The sequence below is a fragment of the Canis aureus genome, chromosome 13, assembly GCF_053574225.1.
Source record: "Canis aureus isolate CA01 chromosome 13, VMU_Caureus_v.1.0, whole genome shotgun sequence".
Lineage (NCBI taxonomy): Eukaryota > Metazoa > Chordata > Mammalia > Carnivora > Canidae > Canis > Canis aureus.
Window position 1 is genome coordinate 28157933 of NC_135623.1, and position 27550 is coordinate 28185482.

The 27550-nt window shown below is 34.6% G+C and overlaps 1 protein-coding gene and 1 long non-coding RNA gene across 4 annotated transcripts in view; one reads left to right on the forward strand and one right to left on the reverse strand.

The window, feature by feature from the left end:
* The window catches only part of SYT1 (synaptotagmin 1), a 537260-nt gene that overhangs the window by 51745 nt on the left and 457965 nt on the right, over nt 1-27550 (forward strand). The gene's annotated exons all lie outside the window — the stretch shown is intronic.
* LOC144282229 (uncharacterized) overlaps nt 4042-27550 on the reverse strand; it is a 182051-nt gene continuing 158542 nt past the window's right edge. Inside the window, exon 3 of the long non-coding RNA XR_013350570.1 lies at nt 4042-6072. This is a non-coding gene — a long non-coding RNA (uncharacterized LOC144282229). The remainder of the gene's footprint in view (nt 6073-27550) is intronic.

The following is a 27550-nucleotide window of genomic DNA, read 5'->3' on the forward strand; positions in this document are numbered from 1 at the left end:
GCAGTTCAGACCTAGATATAGTTTAGAAGATCCTTTTTTACCATTGGGTAGGCCTCAGAGCCATTTGTCCACCACATTGAAAGCTTTTTAAGGGCAGGCATCATCTTACCTTTGTAGGCATAATCCTTAGCATAGTCCATAGTGCATAGTAGACATTTAATGAAGTTTTTTAAGTAAATGGATGAATAATTGAATAAACTAAGGATTAACCTTAAGCCTTGACCTCCCTTCCTAATGCTTGCTAGTTTCTTTACCACATATTCAGGGTCCCAGTTCTCAAACATTTAAAACCAAAAGTTTTATATTAAGCCTGGATAAACTTTCCTAGGCTCTAGATATCAAATAGTAAAACTTCTTAGGAATTTATTTTCTTTATGTCCTTCTTATTCATTAGCCAAACCAGCTTAAGCCTCTGGATATTTACACCTATACAGTTCAGACCACAAACATTAATTTGTTCATTCACTTAATTAGTGTTCATTGATTTCCTACTATGTGCTTGGCATTCTGGATACAAAGAGGAGCAAAAAAACTAGCAGAGCCTTTGTCTTCTTGAAAATTATAGTCTACAAAAAAGAAAGAAAAGAAAGAAAAGAAAAGAAAAGAGAAAGAAAGAGATAAAGGAAAGAAGAAAGAAAGAACGAAAGAACGAAAAAGAAAGAAAGAAAGAAAGAAAGAAAGAAAGAAAGAAAGAAAGAAAGAAAGAAAGAAAGAAGAAAGAGGGAAAGATGGGGCACCTGGGTGGTTCAGTGGTTGACTGTCTGCCTTTGGCTCAGGATGTGATCCTGGTCTGGGGATCAAGTCCTGCATCGGGCTCCTTGTGAGGACCCTGCTTCTCTCTCTGCCTGTGTCTCTGCCTCTCGTGAATGAATAAATAAAATCTTTAATGAAAGAAAAAAGAAAAGAAAAGAAAGGAAAAGAGAAAAGAAAAGAAAAAGAAAGAAAGAAAGAAAGAGAAAGATTATAGTCTAGAAAAGGAAAAAGGAGTAGATAATTGTAAAAAACATAAAGTTTCAACTCTGAAAAATGCTGCAAAAGAGAAAAAGATATACAGTATTCTGAGAGTTCATAATAAATAAATTTTACTTTAGGGGTAAGCTATGCTTTCCTGAATAAGGTACCCATGAGCTGCTATTGAAAGAACAAACTAGAAATTAACGAATTGATAAGTGTGGGGGAGAAAAATACAGGTAAATCCTTGAGAGAGAAAAACAAGGGATGGAAAGGACCACTATGCTAAAGCACAGGGAATGTAGAAAAGTATGCTAAGGAAAAAAATTAAAGAAATAGAGATAATCAGATCACATAAGGTTTTTAGGTCATATCAAAATTTGTCTAAGAGGAATGAGAGGCCATGAAAAGTGTTGAACAAGGGAGAGAAGTGATCAGATTTTCATTTTTATTTTATTTCATTTTAAAAATTTTATTTATTTAATCATGAGAGACACACAGAGAGAGGCAGAGACACAGGCAGAGGGATAAGCAGGCTCCATGCAGGGAGCCCAATGTGGGACTTGATTCCGGGACTCCAGGATCACGCCCTGGGCCAAAGGTGGTGGCAAACCGCTAAGCCACCCAGGGATCCCCAGATTTTCACTTTTAAATGATCACCCAAGTTTCAGTGTTGTGAGTGAAGTAAAGGGGCACTAAGGTGGAGGTGGATAGATTAGTTTGTCACCAAGATGAGTTTTCTGGCTTGTACAACTAGATGGATGTGGGTGTTATGCATTGAGACAGAAAACTCAGTGTGTGGGAAGATCGTGAATTTGATTTTTGACATGGATATGTGTTTGGAAATAAGCCCTAGGAGAGATGCCTTATAGGATTTTGGACATGAATATGTGCTTGGAAATGAGTACTAGGAGAGATGCCTTATAGGAAATTGAACATACTGACTTAGAGTCAGAAGAAATTACTTGTATTTGGTAAGTAATTAAAAATGTGGATGTGAAAGACAGTATAGAATAAAAGTATGAAAAGCCTAAATCCAAACTTTGAAGTACTCCACCACTTAATGTCTATGTACATAAGAAAGAGCTTCAAGCAGTGAAGAAAGAGCTGACCCAGAAGGAGTGAAATATAGTAAATGTGTGACAAGACCAGGGAAAAATATGTTTTAAGAGGGAAGAATGACACTGTGTCAAAAACTATCATGATCTCAAAATCTGATAAATGTTCATGAGATTTAGGAACATGGAAATCATTGGGAATCTCAGCAAGAGTTGTTTCACTGGACTCATGAGACTAGACTAAGCCCGAATGATGGGTGAAGAGTTGAGTGGAAGTCAAAAATGGAGATAAGTGTAGACAACTCCAGCTTCTCAGGCTTTGTGATTATGATATTGGTGACTCCCTGCGGAAGTAAGTGACATAATGCTTTGGAAACTCTTTTGCCATTGCCTTATTTCTTTTCTCTCTTTATTCTAAACAAGCTAGTGATGGAGTTCTAGACTGTTTCCTAAATTTTTGTTCTCTATACTGCCTAATTGTATCAATAGATTTTTTTATTTAAATTCCATTAGCCAACATATAATGCATCATTAGTTTCAGATGTAGAATTCAGTAATTCATCAGTTGCATATAACAACCAGTGCTCATCATATCATGTGTCCTCCTTAATGCTCATTACCTAGTTACCCCAACCCCCACCCACCATCCTTCCAGCAACCCTTAGTTTGTTTCCTATAGTTAAGGGTCTCACATTTGTCTCCCTCTCTGATTTCTTCCTATTCAATTTTGCCTCCCTTCCCCTATAATCTTCTGCACTGATTCTTATATTCCACATATGAGTGAAACCACATGGTAATTGTCTTTCTCTGACTTACTTATTTCACTCAGGATAATACTCTCAAGTTCCATCCACATTGATGTAAATGGTAAGATTTCATCTTTTCTGATGGCTGAGTAATATTCCATTGTGTGCGCGTGTGTGTGTATATGTGTGTGTGTATATATATATATAGTGTGTGTATACATATATTTATGGAGAGAGAGAGAGAGAGAGCGCTACCCCAGGATCCAGCAATCGCACTACTAGGTATTTACCCCAAAGATACAAATATAGAGAGCCAAAGGGGCACCTGCAATGTTTATAGCACTAATGTCCACAATAGTCAAACTAAGGAAAGAGACCAGATGTCCATTGACAGATGACATCTGCACAGGTCTAAAAATAAAGAAATATTGGTTATTGTAATAATCCAGATAACAACTTTAGAGAGTAAATGTAAATAAGAAGCATTATGTAATGGAAGTATTCTCAAGACTTAGTAATTACTGGGAACATGTCAAAAGGAGCTTTACATGCAAGATACTTTAAAAGGGAGAGATTTTTAATAAGTTAAAATATAATTTTTGGCTTCTTAGTCATCATGTGTTGGTAGGACATCCAAGCATGCAGAAGAAAACACAAACCCACTGAGAGCTATTGTGCAACTATCTAAAAATTTCCTCAAATGCTCCCTGAGAAGGCCCACTCAGTAACCAGCATTCTTTTTTTTTTTTTAAAGAATATCTATGTTATATCAATCTACATGTGCTATAAGATCTAACAATGATGGGCAGCCCCGGTGGTGCAGCGGTTTAGCGCCGCCTGCAACCCAGGGCGTGATCCTGGAGACCCTGGATCGAGTCCCACGTCAGGCTCTCTGTATGATGCCTGCTTCTCCCTCTGCCTGTGTCTCTGCCTCTCTCTCTCTCTGTATCTATGAATAAATAAATAAAATCTTAAAAAAAAAAAAAAGATCTAACAATGACCAAGAATTGTTAGGTAATTTTAAACTAAGCCAAGTACACTCAGTGTTGTTTTTCCGTATTAGTTGAATAGACATTTGAGTAGAACCTTAAAGTTTGAAGAATAATTGTCCAACAAGGTAACAGATTTCTATTTAATGTTATATTAAACACTATATTGATATTTAAGGAACTATAAATATTTTTCTCTAGATCTCCTAATGATTTTAAATTCATACATCCTTTAAAAATGGTTCATTCTCATTTTACAGATTATTTGAAAATTTTTCTCAGATGATAGCAATTATATTTTTGAAAGAGAAAGAAAGAACAAGGGGGCAGGGGCAGAGGGAGAGTGGACGTGTGAATCTCAAGCAGGCTCCACGCTCAATGGGTAGCCAGGCAAGGGGCTCCATCTCATGACCCTGAGCTCATGAACTGAGCCAAAGTCAAGAGCCGGCTGCTTAACCGACTGAATCACCCAAGTGCCCTAGCAGTTATGATTTTTATAAAACGCAGAATTCTTCCTTCATTCCTTGCTCTGAACAAGTCTTTAAGTAAATGTTCCCATTATGTGAGTTGTTAGGTTTATTATTTTGGGTTTTTTTTGTTATTTAGTTTTGCTTGATTAATAATCAAGTATTTTGCAATATTTTCTTTATCTAGTAAAATATGTGATTTACTTGACTCAGTGATGTATACAGATAATGATTAAACTCACAGTAATTGAGGTCTACTTATTAACCAGTGATCTCGATAATGAACAAATGAGCCGTATGCATCGCTGTTCACATACTTGGGGAGATTCAAAGGGTGTAGTGACACTTTCCTATCCAAAATATTGTTTGTGTCTTTAGGAGTCTCCTAAAAACTTAAATATCTTTGGGAAAATTAGGTATGTTGGAAAGGGAACTGAAGTGGATCTACCTTGGGGAAATCAGTTAGTCTTACTTAGTTTCAGTTTTTTTCATTTACAAAGTACAGATCATTTTTGTCACATAGATTGTTCTCTTAAGATAACATATATGACTTTTTCAAACTAGAACAATGGTATTAATCTTCAATTATTCTTTTGACCACCTTGGCATTCTTTTGATGCATCCCTGAGCAAAATTTTGAGGATATAAGGAAGCTTTCAAATAGGCTTTGGGAAAATTATTGTGGGACTCTGACCCTGGAGAAGTAGAGACTGTAGTAATGATACCCAGGAAACTATATCCATGGGTGGGAAGAAGAGGGAGGTTGAGCTGATATGGAAGAGAAAGGTGCATAACTAGGGACCAGAATCACAGTGAAAAGACATTTTTATTTCCTGGTTTTCTTTCTGGAATATAGTCTGTTAATAACCTATGACCTTCCACACCAGATGTCTTCAGATGCTTTAGCCACAGAGCAGTTTAATGAGTTAGGCCTACTTTAACAGCAACAAATTACAGAGTAATTTGTTTTCTTTTATTGATATACATGTTATATATATGTTTCCACTGTAATGTCCTCATTTGCATAAGTTTAAATCGGCGTATTAATTATAGCTCTGAGGCTGATGCACAACAGTTTATGGGTCCCTATACCTGATGCCGACTTAACCCCACATACAGCTCAAATGCTCTTAGAAACATTTCTTATCTTTCTCCTTACAAAACCTCTGAATTTAACTCGAGTCAAGAATGCTATTTTGTTTTCTATCTCTTCATGCATTAATTAATACAAATCATTATCTATTTGTGTGAAATATATATGCAGTATACAGCTTGATAATCCATTGTCCCTATCCTCAATTACATGTAATCTAATGCAAAAAGTAAAACAAGGAAGATATTTATAATACAAAAGTCAAAGTCATAAGCACCACATCGATGATACAGCATGTTATGGAGGTTCCAAATAGGAAGTGATGACTTTTATCATAGGCAGTGAAAGTGGGCATCTTGGAGAAGGTGTCTTTTGATCTGTACCTTGAAAGATGATTGGTAATCTCCTGAAAAAGGCAGACTAAAGATCATTTATGAGCTATTGAAAGTTTTAGAATAGGAAGGTATTATCAGAGAGATGCTTTAGGAAGTTTGAAGTGGTGGCTTCAGCTAGATAGATTAGAAAGGAGGGCATTCTGCAAGTATAAATGCAATTAGGAGAACATTTTAGTAATAGGTCAGTAGGGGCACCTGGGTGGTGCAGTTGGTTAAGTGTCCACTCTTGGTTCTGCTAGGGTCATAATCTCAGGGTCCTGGGATCGAGCTTGTAGTCAGGCTCTTCATTCAGTGTATAGTCTGCTTAAGATTCTCTTCTTCCCTCTGCCCCTCCTGCTCATGCTTGCTCTTCTCTATCTTTCAAATAAAAATCCTAAAAAAAAAAAAAAAGAAAAAAAGTCAGTAATTCTCAAGCACTGACCCCTTGTCACAGAAGTATTTGCAAATATTGTTTTCCCATTTTACTGAGATATATCTGGCATATAATATTAGCTGGAGGTATACAACCTAATGATTTGATATATGTGTCTCTTGTGAAATGATTACCACGATAAATTTAGCTAATATCCATCACCTCACATAGTTACTATTTTTTTCTTGTGATGAGAACTTTTAAGATCTATTCTTTTAGCAACATTCAAATACATAGTACAGCATTGTTAACTGCAGACATTGTGAAATACATTGCATCCTTAGAATTTACCTTATAACTAGAAGTTTGTACCTTCTGACCACCTTTAACCAATCCTCCCCGTCCTCACCCCTGGCACTCACCAATATGGTTTCTGTTATCCATGGGTTTGGGTTTTTTAGATTCTACATGTAAGTAATCACACAGTATTTGTCTTTCTCTGACTTATTTCACTTAGCATAATGCCCTCAAGGTCCATCCAGGTTGTCAAAAATGTCAGGTTTCCATTTTTTTTTTTTTTGGCTGAATAATAGTCTATTATATATATTGTTTTGTTATCCACCGATGGACCTTTAGGTCACTTCCACGTCTTGGCTACTGTAAATAATGTTGCAATGGACATTTGAGGGCAGATATCTCTTAGAGATACTGATTTTCTTTCTTTTGGATGTATACCCAGAAGTGGAAGTGCTGGATCATGTGATATTTCTATTTTTAATTATTTGAGGAACCTCAACACTGTTTTCCATAGTGGCTGCACCTATTTACATTTCCACCAACAGGGTGTGAAGGTTCCCTCTTTTCCTTGTTTCTGCCAACATTTGTTATTTCTTGTCTTTTTTGATGATAGCCATTCTAACAGGTGTGAGCGGATATCTCATTGTGGTTTGGATTTGCATTTTCCTAATGGTTTTTGAGGTTGAGCATCTTTTCATGTACCTGTTTGCCATTTATATATGTCTTCTTTGGAAAAATGACTTTTCAGTTTTTTAATCAGATATGTTTTTCTGTTGAGCTATATGAGATCTTTATATATTTTGAATGCTAACACCTTACCAGATACATGTTTTAAACAGAAAATTTCCAGGTCCCTCATGAGACTTTGATTCAACGGGTGTTAGGTATGGCTGCAAAACCAATACTGAAAACCCGCCAAGTGATTTGGATGCACAGACAAATTTAGGAACAACAGCTTGCAGTGATAAAGCTTCTGGGCTTTATTGGTAGAGACAGGAATTAGGATAAGATAATGAGAGCAAAAAAGAAAGAAATGTAGGAGTGACATAGAAGTTACTTTACTACTATTAATTTCCAACATTCAAAATGACATTTTTTACTATTATTTGCATTTTGTAAAATGCATTTGCAAAAAGTCATCTTCCTGTTTTATTACCATATTTATAGTGCGTTTAATGTCTATGTTTGCCATTTTTTTCTCTTGACATCACAAATTTGTCAAAATGTTTCAAAAGTATTTCTTCCTTCTACTTATGCTGACTATAGTTCATTTATTTATCAGAGAATGAGAGATCACAAGCATGGAGCCTGAGCAAGGAGCCCTATGTGAGGACTCAATCCCAGGACCCTGGGACTAAGACCTGAGCTGAAGGCAGATGCTTAACCAATCACCCAGATACCCCCGACTATAATTCTGAAGTTATTTAAAAATTTCAAATCATTTTATAATCATACTGAATTTTTAAATTACTTGCTATCATATGTATTTTTAGGAAGAAAAATATCAGCTGATTAAGAAAAGAATATTATACTTCAGTTTTCAGGGCTTTGTTACCTACTTTACATCCTCAATTCTCTCTCTTTATTAAGATTCCCAAATGCATAAGAATGGAAACTGTGATTTACTTTTAAATGTACATTTAACATATTGGTATTTAATTATGCTCTGTTTATAAGGATGTTTATTCCAGATTTTAATCAGATGTTTCTAGCTCTAAATGAAATGTAGTCTTATTTTAATTAAATGGTAGACTATGCTCAAAAAAAAAAAAAAAGATGGAAAAAGCTAAAAGAAACCTAATGCAAGATTCACTTTCAGTTGTTGATTTGGTAAATGTAAAGTAGCTCAGCTTTCAAGCTGAGCCAGCCAGATAAGTTTAGAAATTATGTACGGGACCCATCTGTTAAGGCAGGATTTTCTTGTATTTAATTTCACTGAAATGTCTGAATATATTACCTAGACAAATATATGTTTTTTTGTTAAATATTAGAATTGTGGAAAAACCAATGTTCTTTTTGGAAGTAAATGATAAAACAGGTAATTGTAGATAAGGTCATTCAGAACTTCTTTTTTAGTAAGGAAGACTCAGATTGTTTATTGAAACTAACATTTCACTTGATGACATTTCTTTTTTCAGTTCCGAAGTTCAGTCTAGCTAAATCCATTTATTTCCCTTTTTTTTGTTTACTAGACACTAAATATATTTAGCTTATTGCATACTTATTGATCTGTTCTCTTGAATTATACAGTTTTCTTTCCCTATTGTCGTGCATAGAAAATGAGTAAAGTATTTTTTTATTTATAAGTACCTTGTTTAGTTTCACCTACTGAAATTATGAAGACCCCCATTTAATTACATCTAGAACTTTACTATCTGTCCAAGTCTCTGGGCTTAATATTTATGAAAGCATAGTGTTTATTAATGCTGTTTTGCTAGCTCATTTCTTTTCAAGAAATATACACTTGAAAACTTTTCCGTTCAGTCTCAGCATACATTCTCCAAGCAGTAAAAACTGACCCTATGCTTTATTAGAAAATTCTTTCCTATATTGAGTTGAAATTATTTTTTTTTCTATTTCCACCTATAGCTGAATCCCTGTGGCTAAGCAGAACAAATCTTATTCCATACAACAGCCTTGCAAGTATTTGAGGACAGTTATACTCCTACTCCTACATTATTGCCCTAGGCAGTTTTTCATGAGTCATGGCTTTGGTTTCTTTACCATCCTGTCTTCAAATGTATCCCAATTGGTCAATGTACCCAGAGTTGACTGCAGGACACTGGCATTCATCTGAACATAACAAAATAAAGTAGGACCTACACTAACCTTGTTCTTGAGAATATTTTTCCATTAAGAGCCCTCACCACCTAGCCACACATAAGCACACTTGCCTGATCAGATTAGCTTTTAAATTGTTTCATAGTGTTGTCTCTTATTTAGTTTAAAGTTAAATAGAATTTTGGGCATGAGATAGAACTGAAATATCAGTTATTGGATAGAGTAAGAACACAAAAAATATTCAGTTAAATCTTAAAAACTCATGTATTATACTGAACAAATCTTTTAGAAAAAGCCATATACATTGTCAAGACACTTTTAAGTCTTCCATTAATTTTTAAGTACTCTCATATCAAATCCTATATAAAGTAATTTAACTCAAATGTTCAGGGTAAGTAACATAGATGTGTTTTCTTAAATAAGACTGCACCGTATATGCTGAGTGGGCTTGATTTCTGGTCTCAAGGGAAGAGACCAGAAAGCACCGACGCAAGATGAGACATTCCCTTGCTAGTCTCTCCATTTCAGGCTGGTTGCCTGCCACGGCCTCGTCCCTACCTGTACAGCTGCCAGCATCAATCCATGCAGCATGCATGTGTAATTTGCTTTTCTGGGGAGCTATATATCAGGGCAGAGTTGACTGATTGAGAGCTACAGACTCAGATAAAAGGGCTGCCCTGAGGACATAGGAAGCTGCTTACATTTTTGCCTTTTTCAAGCAATGGAGATAGAACTCTTGGTAAGTATAGAAAAGGCAGTATTGGCTAGATGGAAAGTGCTCTCCTGAACGGTGCAAATGATCTTCAATGTAGTTACGTTTTTCACGTAGCATTATTCATCAGAGCACCACCTAGACACACACAAACAAAGCAATATAGAGAGAGATCAGCTGGGCCAAATTTTATATACAGGATAGTGTTCATAGAATTACTTATAATTGGAAGAAAAAAAAAGATACTTTCTCAGTGGCCAGCAATTACAGTGTTAATTATAGTACCTCCATACAAGGAAATGCTATACATACATGTATGGTGACAGTAAAGAAAAACCTTCCATATTTCCTTGAAATATTGATGAGATACTAAAAAATTTCAAGGTAGTATGTGATGTATGTGGAGAGATACTAATTGAGACTGAGATGCAAAGACAGAAGGGGAAATAAAAGATTATAAACCATAATTTTACATGATTTATTGCTAGGTGGTAGAATTACTGGTGACTGAATATTTTAATGTCTGTATCTGTGCTTATATGTGCTATGCAAACATTATATAGACAACAAAGTCACAACTTTTATAATAAATGTATATCTTTAGAAAGTTAAACAATTATGACAGGTGTAAAAGTGAAGCTTCTAAGTTACAAACAACAGAAATCAGCCCTAGCAAACTTGAACAAAAAGGGAGGTGTTCAATCTGCAGGGTGGCTGGCTGCATGATTGAGAAAGATGTCAAGAGAGCAGGATACCAGGATTCCAAGGGAAGCCAGGATAGCCAAATAGAGAACCAAATCAGGCAAAATAAGGGAAGAGACTGCTTAGAACTCTTCCAACTGATACCTTTACCAATGGACAGTCACTTGACACCTCTGCTTCCATCCATGGAATAATCAGTAACTCTCCTTACATCATGATTACCTCACTTTGTTAAGACACAAAAGTCCAAGATGGGATGGTGTGTGTTAATTGGCTCACAACACAAAGCATGTGTCTATACCTAAGCCTCCAGGAACTTGCATGACAAATTTTCTGCTTCTTTTGGCTTCAGGTGGAGACACATCTTCCATTTTGGAATTATTATTACCTCCCTCCAAAGAAAGGGTGTTGAAGGTTAACTAGTGACAAATGTGCTGTGTATCAAGTTTTGGAATGGGATAGTAAAATACTGGGTTAATATTTCTCTGGAGATTCTTAAAATCCTTAAATAGGATGTTTTAAATAGATTTTCATCTGTGTAAGAAATTGTGTTTGCCACAATTCCTATGACTCTGGAACATTTCAATCATGTATATATGTGGATCAGGAATAACAGAAATCGGGATCCCTGGGTGGCGCAGCGGTTTGGCGCCTGTCTTTGGCCCAGGGCGCGATCCTGGAGACCCGGATCGAATCCCACATCAGGCTCCTGGTGCATGGAGCCTGCTTCTCCCTCTGCCTGTGTCTCTGCCTCTCTCTCTCTCTGTGACTATCATAAATAAATAAAAATTAAAAAAAAAAAAGGAATAACAGAAATCCATTCTCCTGAAGACCAACACATAAACTGATTGATGCACCCATTGCCAGCCTTAGACTACATATATTAGTATCAGTGTATTGTAGAGTATCATCTCAATGGTTTTTGCTCAAGAGGGCTATGACATTTTGGTTTTTTATTTAATACTAAGGAAAATGAATTACTGAACTGACAAAATTCAAATTAAAAATATATAAACATTTTTATTTTTGAGTGATATGTAGGAGTCTTTTTTTTAAATTAATAGACTTAAAAGAAAAATGTAAACTAAATAATGGTCTATATGTTTACATAGCACCAGTGAGATTATTACAATGCATTTACAAATTTTATTTTATTTGGTATTCATACCATGGCTTGAGTCACAAAAGGTTGCAGAGATATGAGTTAGGAAAGGATAAAAGGTGGTAAGAATTAGGTGTAAAATTTAACAAATAATGCTTGAATTTTATAAGTAAGCAAAATATCATCATTTTTTGCATGTCTTTGTACTGGATGAGACAGCAAATTTAGGTCTAAGAGAAGATAATAGATAATACTTTCAAGTCAAAATATCCTTTACCGTCACTATAGAAATTTCAGTGTATTTTATCTTGTATCAAAAAGTAATACCTAAATATGTATTTCTTTTTTATTTTTATTTTTTATTTATTTTTATTTTACAAAAAAATTTTTTAAAGATTTTTATTTATTCACGGTGGGGGAGTGGCGCAGAGGGAGAAGCAGGCTCCATGCAGGGAGCCTGACCTGGGATTCGATCCCGGGTCTCCAGGATCACACCCCGGGCTGCAGGCGGCGCTAAACCGCTAAGCCACCTGGGCTGCCCCCTGTATTTCTTTATAAAAGTTTCCTTAGGGCTACACAGCAAACCCAGAGACGTACAGAATTACTTGACTTTTCTCTATGCAATTCCAAATCAACTAAGATTCTCTGAACTATGAGCTTCTGTGATCAATTTGGAGATCTTGAACTGGACTGTCCCTTATACTGAGCATCCACACCACTGTTCCAGTATGTACCAGCATTTCCATACAATGTATGTGCTCAACAAAGTTACAGTAAATGCATAACGAATGGAATCGTTTAGCATAAAGGACTCGGAATTGCAAGACTTACCGTCAACCCTAGGCTTTGCCACTTGCTGATTACTTCTAATTTAACATCTTAGATTGTAGGCATATTTATAAAATTTTAAAAAATAACTTTCTTGGACCAATTTGAGAGAGATACGTAAACAACCTTCCAAAATTTAAGTAATAACCATTATAGAGTCATTTCTAAAGCGGAAAGGCAGTCGTCTTCATATCCTGGAATCACAGTGTCTGTATTGAAAGAGACCTTAAAAGTCATTAAGTTCAACCATACCTCTGGTGCTTGATTATTTTTTTAAATAAAGATGTGATGGATATAAAATGCGTGTTTTATTTTACACAGAAGAGATCATTAACTCTGTCACCCCATATGTCTTAGGAACATTTCCTTTGAGTTATAGAGGAGTATTATTTTCTGTTCTTTACTCCACTCTTTTAATCCTCACACAACTCCATTAGATAGGTGCTATTCCTATCTCTATTTCATAGACGAGGAAATCTAAAAAATAATTGTGATGTCAGTTGCCAAGGATTCACTGCTAATAAATTGTAGAGCCTGGACTTCATCCCAGACAGCCAGGGTGCAGACAGTCTCCAGAATTTTAAGTAACCATAACCAGCACAGCATACTGTCCCCAGGTGAAGTGGAATGTGGGAATCTCCTTTGCTCCCTGCATGTAATTGAAGAACCAACTTTCTAATTTTAATAATTTAAATTTAAATTAAATAGCTACATGTGGCTAGCAGCCACATAGTGAGCACTTATTGAACAATGCAGTTCTAGGCTTAGATCAAGTCTCTCCTGTTTTCTTTCTTCGGCATATACGAAAACTGCATTTATATGTGTGGCACTCTCCCTGGTTGGAGCCAGGCAAGACAAAGTAGTGGCAGGAATTTAGAACAGTACAAATAATTCCTGTATACCTTCACTTGTAACCTCCAAGGTTAATTCCCTCTCTGTGTATGTATATGATTATTTCCCTGAACCATCTGAGAGCACACTGAAGGCATGATTCCCCTTTCCCTTATGAAATATTTAAATGTATATTTCCTAAAAATAAAGACATTATCTTAAATTAGGAAATTAGCATTTATTAGTCATAACGCTATAATCTGCAGACCTTATTCAGATTTCAGCACTTGTCCCAATAATGTCTTTTATATCCAAGCAAATGCCATCTATGCTTTGCACTTGATTTTCATGTCTCTTTAGTATCCTTTATTCTGAAACAGCTCCTCAATCTTGATTTGCGCTTCATGACATAGATTATTTTTTAAATGACACAGGCCAGTTTTCAGGCTTTCTCTCAATTTAGGTTTGTCCAATGCTTCCTTATTGTTAGATTTATATTGTGTACTTTCATTAGGAATAAACAATAAAGTGACGGTAGGAACAAGAGACTGATGTGTCGTTTGTGGTGCCTATCAGGAGGCACATGATGTCCATTTGTCCCATTAGGGTGATGTTAACTTTGATTACTTTGTTAAGATGCTGTCTACCAGGAAGGTGTTTGCTAGTCAAGCTTATGATCCTTTATTTCTTTTGATGCTCAATTGTCTACATTTGGACAGAGAAAGCCTTCTCAGCTGGCCCCTATATCTTTTTGACATGACTCCAACATTATTTGAGTATATCCCTTATTTCTGGCACAAGAAGAGCTTTAGACGTGTTTTTGTTTTGTTTTGTTTTGTTTTTTTTACTTTCCCCAACTAGCCTTGGAATCAGTAATTTTCCGAAAATGCCTAGATTTCTTTTTGTTCTTTTAGATTACTTTTTGAAAGAAAGGTATTTTGAAATCAAGATCTTGGGGCCAGTTATGCTTCTTGTCACTACTGGATGTGATTGTTTTTAGGCCTTCTCAGCAGATAGAACTAGGAAGTACACATATACTCATCGTGTACATATGGTACATATACCCAAATCCCTGCATGTTTTGTATTATATAATTATATATCTACATGTTTCTGTATCTTAAAAGCCATAAATTCAAACTGATATGTCACCGTGGAGTTCATGCTTTCTTCCCTCTTTCTCATATAGGAACTCTCTTCTCTGACAGTATAAAACCAAAATTGAATGTATTTATTCATTCCTAAAATACAAAAAAAAAAAGTTTCAAAATTATTAACCCATGAATCTGAGAAAAGATGGCTACTATGCAGTATTTGTTTAGAATTCTTTATGTCTTCAGACTGAGGATATATAGTCCAAATAATTTAAGTCACCTGAAATCTCCCTTCTCCCCCATTGCTGATATTCATAGGAAATTTAACTCTTCTGTGTTTTTTTTTTAGTTTCTACATTTTTTTCTACTCCCAGTCTTGTCTATTTTTTTTTAAAGTAAGTCAAACATTACAAATTTCTCAAAGTTAAAACTGTACCAGGAATTACACTCGAAAGTGTTATTCCTTCCACATTTTCTTCATAAAAGTTTAGAGGAGGTTATTAATAATGTTATAAATGTTTAGATTTTGTACAGTACCTGGTACCTATTCAGGTCCCCCAAAAGTCTGATCTAGCTACTCATTGAATAATATTGCTTTACCTATGTTCATGCTTCATACCTTTTCCCCTCATCTATGAAACCAATTAGAATGCAAGTATGTGAAAAGGCTTCTAGAGCTTGGGTATTTGATACCTTACTAGTAATTGATTATTTGAATCTTTGTCACAATTGATCACAAAACACTATTGTGTTTAGTTTCCTAATTAAGAATTACTGGATGGTTTTATTCCTTCAAAAGTAGAATATGGTTATTGCATCTGGGATAAGCATAATGTTATTGCAGGAGTAACGTACAAAACATATCAGTCAGGCCTCATTTCAGTGGTTCCTTAAATGTGAAGAAAATAGCTGTAATTCTGTATGAAGGTTATAATTGTTAGTCGGAGTGAAACAAATAAAGAGTCCTGAGGCATGTCTGAAGAAATGAGCGCATTACATGCTTAACTAATTATGAGTGATAAGGTTTCCAGATTAGGTCATGCTCCACAAAAGGAAGGGAGGAAGAAGCATTACATCATTAGAATCACTTTTATTTTTAATGAATTTCTCTTACGAAAAAGCTTTGTTTCTTGGAAGCATTACTGCATTTCCCTCCCGAATTCTGCGCATACTTTAAACTAGTCATTCTATTATGTATATATTGCTAATAGTATTTGATAAATATTTCAGAGAACAGATTTCTTGTCATGGTTAAACATTTGCAGTAAAAATCCTGGATCAAATTTGAAGCATTTCTTCCATTGGGAGAAATATATATATTTCTTTTTATGATCACATAAAAGTTACTACATTTCATAAAAAAAATTTTAGAACACATTTGATTTTACTGTGATTTTACAACTAAGCAATAGAAGAAACAAGGAAAAGTGTATTTATAGAGAACTCATAAATGACAAAAGTAACTATGAATCTAAAACATTTAAGCTTATGGGAAGTAAATACAGAGGGTATAGCAAGACCAAAAATATTACATTTTACCATGTAGAGATCAACAACATGACAATCTCCCTAAGATGGTTACTTTTAAATACTCTTTCTACTTTCTTGATAGTATATCAAAACATATTTTCTTGTCCCTATCTTAATAGCAGTGGGAACTTAAGGTCATTAAATTAAATGCAAGTTGCACACACTTAAAATGTTAGTTCTAATACATTTTTAGTAAATGTCATTTCTCAATTTTAAAGAGAAAATTTAACATACTATATGTTAAATATGTATATATTTATATATAAAATATATATATATATTTTAAGATTTTATTTATTCATGAGAGACACAGAGAGAGAGGAGCAGAGACACAGACAGAGGGAGAAGCAGGCTTCTCGCAGGGAGCCCGATGTGGGACTGGATACTGGATCCTGGGACCCTGGGATCATGACCTGAGCCGAAGGTAGACGCTCAACAGCTGAGCTACCCAGGTGCCCCTTTAGCACAGATATATTAAAATTTCTTCCTTTATGAATAAGCATTTTCTAATATATCTCCAATTTCACTACAAATTTTTTAAAGCAAGACAAAGCTGTGTCTTGGTTGTTTAGTACCCAGTTTCCACATTTGTGGATCTCATCTTCCAAATGAGGTACATACAGCAGACCCTCAGAACCCAACTCTTCTGCATGCCATGGTTTCCCTGCACCACCAGCCCTTCTGAAGATTTCTTTCTCATGCATCCTTTATATGTCCACCTCTGTCCTTGCTGCTGGAGAGGAATTTTCAGTTATCATCACCAGATGTCTTTGGGGTCCAGCTGCATACTGTCCCCCAAGATTTCCTTGGGATGCTTTTGGAAACCCAATCATTATTTAAGTTATTTCTGTGAGAAATTGAGGTGCAATGTTCAAAGCAATTTAGCTATAAGTTTTAAGACTACCGTGGATAATAACTTTAAAATTTTTTATCTCTCATCATTGTGATATTTCCCATTCTTTAAGTGGGACCAGGGGATCATGCCTAAATTTTCTTGGTCCTTTTGAAATACTTTTCCAAATATCTAGAATAAGTTTATAACTAGCTAATGTTATCCCCCTCCTTTTTTGGTCTGAATTAAATATCGAAGAGAAATTATCCTAATAACTTTCTTTTCCTTCTCCAAATGAAATTATTATCATGGCAAAGAAAAACATTTATTAGCTTTTCCAGTTCCATTGCAATAAGGTTTTCAGTAGATATCAGGAAACTCATCAGACCCCTATTAGTACAAAGCTTGCTTTTCTCTCACCTGATTTTGTAATTATCATTAGGAATAAAGCACCCATAGCCTCCAACCAGGCATCTACAGCACAACATACCCCCTTAACAGGATGCTTCTGTCTGCATTTTTATTAATTTCTCCCAATGCTCCTCTATGCTTCTTCTAAAAAATATATAGATTCCTTGATACCATATGTTACAGTATTTCTCTCCTCTTTTCCCTACTGGGATTTGAAAGTGTGTACTTTAACTCAAAGTAAATAATACTAATTGACACAATTTTAAAAAATCTGCTATTGTAAGATGGGCGAAAGTATAGCTTTGAAAGATGTAAGTTATAAACAGCAGTAAAAGAGTTTTGGACATTTTCTCTTGGCTGATCTCATTAGTAACCATTGTCGGAGTCATTTGACACTCCATTTTAAAGTGTGAATATTTGATTCATGCTCAACGGGGAATAATTTATATATCATATGGTGATTTACCTTTGGGTGTAATTCATTACCCCTGCATTTAATAATTTCTAAAAGATGATACGATTGAAGAATACAGATATTTTTATTTCTATGCTTATTTTGCCCTTGGATCAAGTAAGTAATAATCTACCACTAAATTCAGCTTAAAAAAAAAGGGTCACAGAAAAGTGATGACCTTAGAAAAGTTTGTGACTTCATTAAAAAAGAGAAAAAAATAAGAAACAGAAGAAAAAATTCAGAATTTGGGAGACAGAAATGATATAACAAATAGGGCATGTCAGAAAATCTGAGAATGTTGTTATTGATAGTTATGCTTTAAAAAATATAGTAAATTTTAACACATTCTGAATCATGAATATAATCACATTGGGAGTTATCTTGTAGGGATCATCTTAATCTAGCTTATATGTCCATTTTGAGAACAAAGAATATAAAAGCTTCTGTTTAATTTTTCTTGTGATTATCTGGAAATATGGTGAACAGTTTTAATCTAAAATTTCCTGTGTAAGAAGAGAATAAATTAGAAATAATCCTGATGAAGCTAAAGATCAGAGACTCTAGGCAATAACAAGGAACCCAGTATGAAACCAAAGTTTAAAAATGTTAGAAATCTAAAGCTTAAAGAGAAAATCAAGTCCCGTATTTCAGGAAGGATAATAAAGCAAAAATTTTAACAGTTGGATCATATCAAAGAATGTGGTATTATTTTACCATAATAGTTACAGTTGATCATTCCACAGTCTGAACACAGTAGCTAGAATGTGACACCATGACCATCTGGTACCATAACCCGACTTACATCTAATTCAGTTCTATTTTTTTTTAAGATTTTATTTATCTGAGGGAGAGAGAGAAAGAGCAACAGCCTGGGCGGGTGGGGAGGAAGGGCAGAGAAGAGGCCGACTCCCCGCTGAACAGGGATTCCCCATGTGGGGCTCCATCTCAGGTCCCTGGGATCTTGACCTGAGCCCAAGGCAGATGCTTAACTGACTGAGCCACCCAGGTGCCCCCTAATTCAGTTCTATTCTAACCATGAATTAAGTAAGCATCTGCTAGTCACAAGGTAGTTTTAAGAGGGAACTTAAGACTGCTAACCAAAAACAAAAGAAAAAAGTAGCATTGCAGAAAATCACATATAGTGTGTCCTGTGTCTGACTTAATAATAAAGGAAAACTGAATAAATACACAAAAAGTCACTAAGAGTAATTATTTGGGGGAAGGTAGAATTTTTATTCAGTAATTGTATTTTCAAACGCTTCTTACTCATGAATGATCATCAATTAGCAGTTATCACCTATCTGATTAAGAAAAGGTAATTTTTTCAAAAGATAAACTTTACAGAAAAGCCAGGTGATATAAGAAAGCCAGAGAATCGATAGTCAAAACATAACAACTATCTAGCCACATGACTTCATAGATGTCACATATTTCTTCTGAACCTCAGTGTTCTTATCTGGAAAATATGATCGATACCAAAATCACCAAGCTAAAAGGTTGCAATGTATGAGAAAGTGCTTTATAAGCTGCAAATAGCAAGATACCTTTGGTAGTAATATATGTACAATTTTTATATTAAAATATAATTAATATGCCATGTTAGTTTCAGAAGTACAACATACTGATTCAACTATTCTGTATATTACTCAGAGCTCATCAAGATAAGTGCACTTTTAATCTCCTTTGTTCTCTGTCGTTGAGGTTTCTTTTTTTGTTGTTTCTTGTTTTCTTTTTTGGACTCCACATATACGTAAAACCATACGGTATTTGTCTCTCTCTGACTTATTTCACTCAGTATTATGCACTCTAGGTTTATCCATGTGGTCACAAATGGTAAGGCATTATGATTTTTTATGGGTGAGTAATATCCCATTGTGTGTGTGTTACACACACACATGTATATATAACATCTTTGTTTATCTATCAATAGATATTTGGTTTACTTCCATACTTTGTTGAAAATAATGCTGCAATAAATACACTGATGCCTAGATCTTTTTGAATTAGTGTTTTTGGCTTTTTTTTTTGTAAGTATCCATTAGTGGAATTATAAATTATATGGTATTTCTATTTTTAATTTTTTCAGGAACCTCCTTATTGTTCTGCATACTGTTGTCTACAGTGGGTGTTTCAATTTACATTCCCACCAACAAACAGTGTAGAAGGGTAGTTTTTTCTCTACATGCTCACCAACACCTGTTATTTCTTATCTTTCTGATTTTAGTCATTCTAGCCAACATTTGTTATTTCTTATCCTTTTGAATCTAGCCATTCTGACAGGTGTAAGGTGATATTTCATTGTGGTTTTAATTTGCATTTTCTTGAGATTAGTGATGAGCATCTTTTCATGGTCTGTTGGCCTTGAGTAGGTCTTCTTTGGGAAAATGCTAGTGTGGTCCTCTACCCATTTTAATCAGATTATTTAATTTTTTTGGTATTGAATTTATAGGTTATATACTTCAGATATTAGCCCCTTATCACATGTTATTTGCAGATAACTTCACCCATTCAGTAGGTTGCCTTTTCATTTTGTTGATGACTTCCTTCACTGTGTAAAAGCTTTCTGTTTTTGCTTCTATTCCCCTTACTTGTGGGACTACTGTAGAAAAATGTTGCTAAGACTAATGACAAAGAAATTACTGCCTATGTTTTCTTCTTATATTTAGCTCTTTAATCCATTTTGAGTTTATTTTTGTGTGTGATGTAAGGAAGCTCTGTAGTTTCATTCTTTTGCACATAGCTGTCCAGTTTTTCCAGCACCACTGAAGTGAAGAAATTGTCTTTTCCCCATTGTATATTCTTGCCTACTTTGTCATAAATTAATTGACCGTATTAGCATGGGTTTATTTCTGGGCCCTCTATTCTGTTCCACTGATTTGCATGTCTATTTTTGTTCCAAGACAATTGTGTTTTTATTACTCCAGCTTTGTATTATATCTTGAAATCTGGGATTGTGATATCTTCAGCTTTGTTCTTCCTCAAGATTATGTTGGCTTTGAGGCCTTTTGTGGTTCCATACAAATTGTAGGATTATTTGTTCTAGTTCGTGAAAGATGGTTCTGGCATTTTGATAGAGTTATATTGAATTTGTAGATTGCTTTGGGTAATATGGACATTTTAACGATGCTAGTTCTTCCAGTCCATGAACATGGAATATCTTTCTACTTGTTTGTGTCATCTTTAATTTTTCATCAATGTTTTATAGTTTATAGTCCTGAAAACAGGACTTTCACTTCTTTGGTCGTGTTTATTCCCAGGTTGTGTGTGTGTGTGTATGTGTGCAGTTGTAATTGGGATTGCTTTCTTAATTTCTTTTTCTGCTACTTTATTACTAGTGTATAAAAATGCAACAGTCTTCTGTATATTAATTTTGTATCCTACAAGTTTACTGAATTCATTTTTCAGTTCTAGTAGTTTTTTGGTGGAGCCTTTAGGATTTTCTATGTACATTATCATGTCATCTGCAAATAGTAATATATTTACTTATTTTTTGACCAGTCTAGCTGCCTTTTATTCCTTTCTCTTATCTGATTTCTGTGGCTAGGATTCTATGTTCATTAAAAGTGGTGAGAGTGGGCATCTTTGTATTTCTTGTTCTTAGAGGAATGCTGTCAGTTTTTTACCCTTGAGTATGATGTTAGCTGTGAGCTTTTCATATAAGGCCGTTATTATGTTGAAGTATATTCCCTCTAGACCTACTTTGTTGAGAGTTTTTGTCATGAATGGATGTTGTATATTGTCAAATGGCTTTTCCGCATCTATTGAGATGATCATATATTTTTTAATCCTTTCTCTTGTTAATGTGATGTATCACACTGATTGGCAAATATTGAATCACCGCATATCCCCGAAATAAAGCCTACTTGATCATAGTGAATGATTCTTTTAATATATTGTTGGATTCAGTTTGATAATATTTTGTTGTGGATTTTTGTATCTATGTTCATCAGAGATATTGACATGCAGTTTTCTATTCTTTTTTTTTTCTTTGTAGTGTCTTTATCTGGTTTTAGTATTAGGGTAATGCTGGTTTCATAGAATAAATCTGGAAGTTTTCCTTTTCTATTTTTGTGTAATCTTTTGAGAAGGATAAGTATTAACTCTTCTTTAAATGTTTGTCACTTGTAAAACCCTTGGTCTGTTGTTTGTTGGGAGTTTTTTGATTACAGATTCAATTTCATTACTGGTAATTGGTCTGTCCAAATGTTATATTATTTCCTGATTCGGTTTTAGAAGATTAAATGTTTCAAGTTTATCTATTTCTTCTAGGTTGTCCAATTTGTTGACATATAGTTTTTCATAATATTTTTATAACCCTTTGTATTTCTGTAGTGTTGGGCGTTATTCCTCTTCCTCTGTTTCTGATTTTTAGCTTTCTCTCTTTTTTCCTTGGGAAGTTTGATTAAAGGCTTATCAATTATCTTTTTTTTTTATGATAGTCAGAGAGAGAGAGAGAGAGAGAGAGATTGGCAGTGACATAGGCAGAGGAAGAAGCAGGCTCCATGCACGGGAGCCTGATGTGGGATTCAATCCTGGGTCTCCAGGATCGCGCCCTGGGCCAAAGGCAGGCGCCAAACCGCTGCGCCACCCAAAAATCCCATCAATTATCTTTAGATTTGAAAAGAAACATATCTTTCTATTAACTTTGGCCTTTGTTCTTATTTTTCTAGTCTTTTTATGTATAAAGTTAGGTTGTTTGAGATTTTTCTTGTTTCTTGAGGTATGCCTGTATTGCTATATACTTCTCCCTTAGAACAGTTTTTGCTGAACCTCAAAGATTTTGGACCATCGTGTTTTCATTTTTATTTCATGTATATTTTTACATTTCCTCTCTGATTTCTTAGGGTGCTTGATAGGATTGTCATCTTCTCTAACTTATTGGGACTTGTTTTGTGGCCTAACATGTGATCTATCTTGAAGAATGTTCCAGGTGCACTTGAAAAGAATGTGTATTCTGTTTTTGAATGTGCTCACTGTATATATCTGTTAGGTCCATCTTCTCTAATGTGTTGTATAAAGCCACTCTTTCCTTATTGATTTTTTTTTGTCTAGATGATCTATCTACTGATGTAAATGGGGTGTTAAAATTTTGTGTTATTGTATTACTTTTACATATGTTAATAATTGTTTTATCTATTTAGGTGCTCCTATATTGGGTGCAATATAACTTCTACACATTTATAATTTTAAACATTTCTAATATTTACATAGATATCCTATTGTTGGATTATTCCCCTTATCAATGCCCTTTTGGTTCTTGCTACAGTCTTTGTTTTAAAGTCTATTTTGTCTGAATTAAGTATTGCTAGTTATTCTATATAGCTAGAGGTTGGACAGTGGCCAAAGCTTAGGCATAGTTAAATGATAACACCAAAATCTATTGAACACAATTCATCTCTTCAAAAGGACATGTAATCTTGTCCATATTAGTTATCTTCTTGAAGCCTCATTTTGCTCACTAAATGGTAAAAAAAAAAAAAAATTAAGTATGCAGAGAGCTTGCTTCTGTCCTTAACACTGAGAACTTCGATCTGCATCTTTAGAATTAAGATTGATTACTTAGAAATGAGTGAACAAATACGTAGGCATGATGTAGATTTATTTATTTTTCTCTTAGGAGTTATTTTAGCAAGTTTCTTTTGAGAATTTTTACAGACTATCTGTAGATTTCCTATCAGCTTCATTTGTCTTGTGCCTCTTGCTGGCAACTACTTTTTGTCAATAGAGATGAGCCAATTTGTTTGATGTTGCTTTTGTGGGAGAGAGAGGTCCTTTGGGTGCAAAGTGTGACTGTCATGCAGAAGATTTTCTTAATCTAATGAATTAGAGAACTGAGCATCCAGGAGAAGTAGTGTTCGTAAAAACAGAGCCTGTTTTCTGTACCCACCACTCTCATCTTAGTACAAGAACCACTTGAAGATGACTCCCATAGACATATCATGTCTGAGTATGTACATGGATAAGTCTTTCAGTGGGTTTGGACAGCCACATTCCCTCACTGCAAGGTCCATTTTCTTTTTATCTTTAGTGGTAGTTTGGTTTGATTTGTTTCCTCCTCTAATCTATAACATCCTCAAAATATAAATATCCAAATTTAGCTTTTGGTCTGGTTTCATATTATATTTGTTTTTTCCTAATTTATTACCATAATAGCTTATCTAAAGATAAAGTAAGTGTAGCTTGTACACTACACTGGCAACTTTGATTGCTGACTTTATGTGTTTGTACCTCAGTTTCCTCATACATATTAGGAGATAGGTCACTATTTTTCACTTGTCTCACAGGATTCATTAAATGTCAAATCATGTTTCTTTTAAAATATGACATGCCTCCAAAATTATCTTGCAAAAAAGTACTGATTTTAAAAGGATCCCTATGGTAATGAGATTTATAGTTAAGCTGTCCGTTTAAAATATTTTGCCTTCAATTTTATTTAAAAAACAAAATCCACTTCTAGTTAAGTTTGCAATGTGAAATTTTAAAAATTTGTGTAAATAGTAACATCACAGAAACAGAAATCTCGTTTTGTTCAGTTGTATAGCCATCGTTTATTTCTTAACTATCTTTGTAACTTTCTTTTCACCTGCCTGTTAGGGAACATAGGAATTAGCTCTAGAAGAGTTCTCACATCAATTCTTAAAAGTAAAAATAAAAAATTATATAAAATTATACGTTTTATTCACTTAGATAAGAGGCAGTTCCTTCAATTCAGTTAAACTGATTCTTTTTTTTTTTAAAGATTTTATTTATTTATTCATGAGAGACACAGAAAAAGAGGCAGAGACAACCAGAAGGAGAAGCAGGACTCAATCCCAGGACCCTGGGATCATGCCCTGAGCAAAAGGCAGATGCTCAACCACTGAGCCACCCAGGCATCCCTAGATATTTTCTTAAAGATTCTATTTATTTATTTGAGAGGGAGAGAGAGAGCATGTAGGAGGAGGAGCAGAGGAAGAGGGACAAGCGGACTTCACACTGAGCATGGAGCCTGATGCAAGGCTTGATCCCACCATCCTGAGATCATGACCTGAACCAAAATCAAGAGTAGGAGGCTTATCTGATTGAGCCACACAGATGCCCCAAATGTTACTACCTTCTGAAACACACACACACACACACACAAAACCTCAGAAAGTCTTACTCATGTAAAAAACAAACAAAAAACAAAAAACTTTAAAGTTCTATCTACATAAATCAAATCTTTGTCACATCAAGATGTTCAAAATTAAAAGGTTATTAGGCATTTTTCTTAGTATCCTTGGAACTTGCTTGATTTTAAGAAAAGCCTTAAGCAATCAAGTAATATTTTTAACTTTCTTCTTCTTCAAAAGGGTGAAGGGTGTGCCTGTTGATGAAATATCTAGGTCATAGCTAATACACTCATCTCTCTTATATCATCTTGTATACTCTGTGTGTTGGGATGTACATGTTTAGATGAATCTGTGTGACTAATATTAGAGTCATCTTGACTCTACTAGTCTATCAACTTCTATGAGCCTGACCTCAAAAAATTTATTGATCAAGGTATAGAGCCTCTAAAATATCCTAACTTGAAGAAGTCTAAAGAGGTAAAACAAACAAAAACTCTCTATCCTGCTAAATAAAAATTTTGTCATGTATTATCAAAAGTAGTCCAGGGATGCCATTCTTGAGGCTTCTAAGTCCTTCGATTTAACAATACAAAAAATTTAAATGTTTCTTGAGGTAGCATTTATTTCCATCCTAAACTACTTGTCAAGTGTAGACCATGTGATACAGTATTAGTATTTTTCTAATACAGTCCATTAAATTCATCCCATTTGAAAGAGTAGAGAAATAAGAGTAGTTGAATATCCTCAACTTCGTATGTCAGAACCCCTTGGAGATTATACATTTTAGGAATAGTTTAATACTTTCTGAGTATTTACCATAAGCTTCTATACAGATATTAGCAAGAAATCTACAGGGTAAATTTTCTTTATACATCCTTTGGCTTTTTGAAAGAGAAAGAGATAAAGTGGAATCCTCCTGATGTAGAAATTTTTAAAAATGCCTGGTTTGTGTATTTAGTTCTTTTCGGGAAATTCATTAGAAGAATTTGTGGATAATCTATATTTAACAAATGCAGTTTATATGTCTTATAGGTCATGGTCTCTCTAATGAAAGAACATTTGTTCAAATCTCTTTACTCAATAAAGATGTTTTAAAATTTGCCATTTATAAAATATTTTGTTTGACCCTTACAGCAATCCTCTGGGGTGAGTAAAAACAGTATTATTATATTTATTTCTGGAGTTGTTGCTAACTGATTCCTGACCCAGAGTCAGTACCAGTCCATTCCACTTGTGAAAGACCTAAGAGTCAACTAAGGAAGCATGAACTGAGATATTAAAACCATCGTTTCTACCTCACATCTAGAATTGAGAAAGCGTGTCAGCCAATCAAAACAGATTGTCTTTGTACTATCAAACTAGATATTGAAGTGAAAAATCTAAAGAACCAAATATATAAAAATAAATATGAGTTGTTTTTGGAAAGACAATATACAACCCTGTCTTGAGAGTACAGTAGAAGCACAAGAAGCAGCTGTGGGACTCTCAGATTCCCTGGAGGCAAATAATATCTTGAATTTACAGATTCTTACAGGTCATACGGAAATATTACATGTTAGTAATTGAAGTTTGAAAAGCCAAAGGGTCATCCTCTGGTTAGTACTCCACAGAAATCATGCCTTGCCTAGTAGGTTTAGATTTTGTTGTGTCTAGTTCCAGTGAAAGAAGGAGAGGAGCTTTAAGATGACTAAAATTTGAATCTTAGATAATTTGGAATCTGTCTTTGAACAGGAGGACAACCATAGGGAGCAATTAGGCTTCCTGTGATGACATCAGAGATACCTTATCCCATGAGTGGCACCGGTTGCATTTCTCAAGAAGGTTAGTCTAAAGTCTGAGGTAGATTCTCCGCTGATAAGATTCTGAGAGGTGAGTTTTGGGTCTCCCTGATTTATGGAATCATTTATTCAGTTAATAAATTTAGCTCCTGCCATTAGGCAGAATGCAATATGACATAGATATGGCTCAAGTTCTGTGCAAACTTAAATGTTATTGCTTTACTAAAAATAATATTACTTATGAGAAGGGAGGCTCAATATAATATAAAAGAACGGAGGTAGGACCCCTCCATAAAAGGAGACAAATCTACAAGAATAGAAGTTGAAGTGTAGGTTCAGGTTGGGCAAATAAAAATGAGATTAATGGCTCTTTATTTATGTTGAGAATTAAGGTGGTTGGGGAGGAAGAAATCTCCCATTATGTTACTCCTAAGATTCACATGCTTTTACGTATTGGTTTCAGTTAGTTATTTGCCAGTGAGAGTTGTTATTTTTTAACTTTTAAGAATTTTTTTATTTAAATTCAATTTAGTTAACATAGGGTGTATTATTAGTTTCAGGGGTAGAATTTAGTGATTCATCAGTTGCATATAACACCCAGCGCTCATTACATCAAGTGCCCTGCTTAATGCCCATCACCCAATTACCCATTCCCCTATCTACTCCTCCAGTAGAGAGAGCTTTTAGATAGCAGTTAAGGGAAATCTGTAAGTCAAAACAAAAAGAGATAATCCTTAGTATACCAAATTATTAGAGATAAGAACATATATTAAGAAATTTGCTGTACAGTCATTTGAAAGGGTGTACTGTAGCCATCTTAGCTAGCTAGTCATGTAGATAAAGGCTCATCTTGATCAGCTATCTGAAAACCTGTATTTTGGCAGTCTCAAGAAATATTTCAAAGTATAAAGACTCAGATTTTCCTTGAATAAAATAAAAAAAAGGTATAGTAACTAAGCAAGGCTTTAGAGATAAGGTAGGAAAGAATTGTAAAGAAAGTCAAGTATTGAACTTCATTGTATTGAAGTTACTTACTTTTAGTCACTTTCAAAGTGGT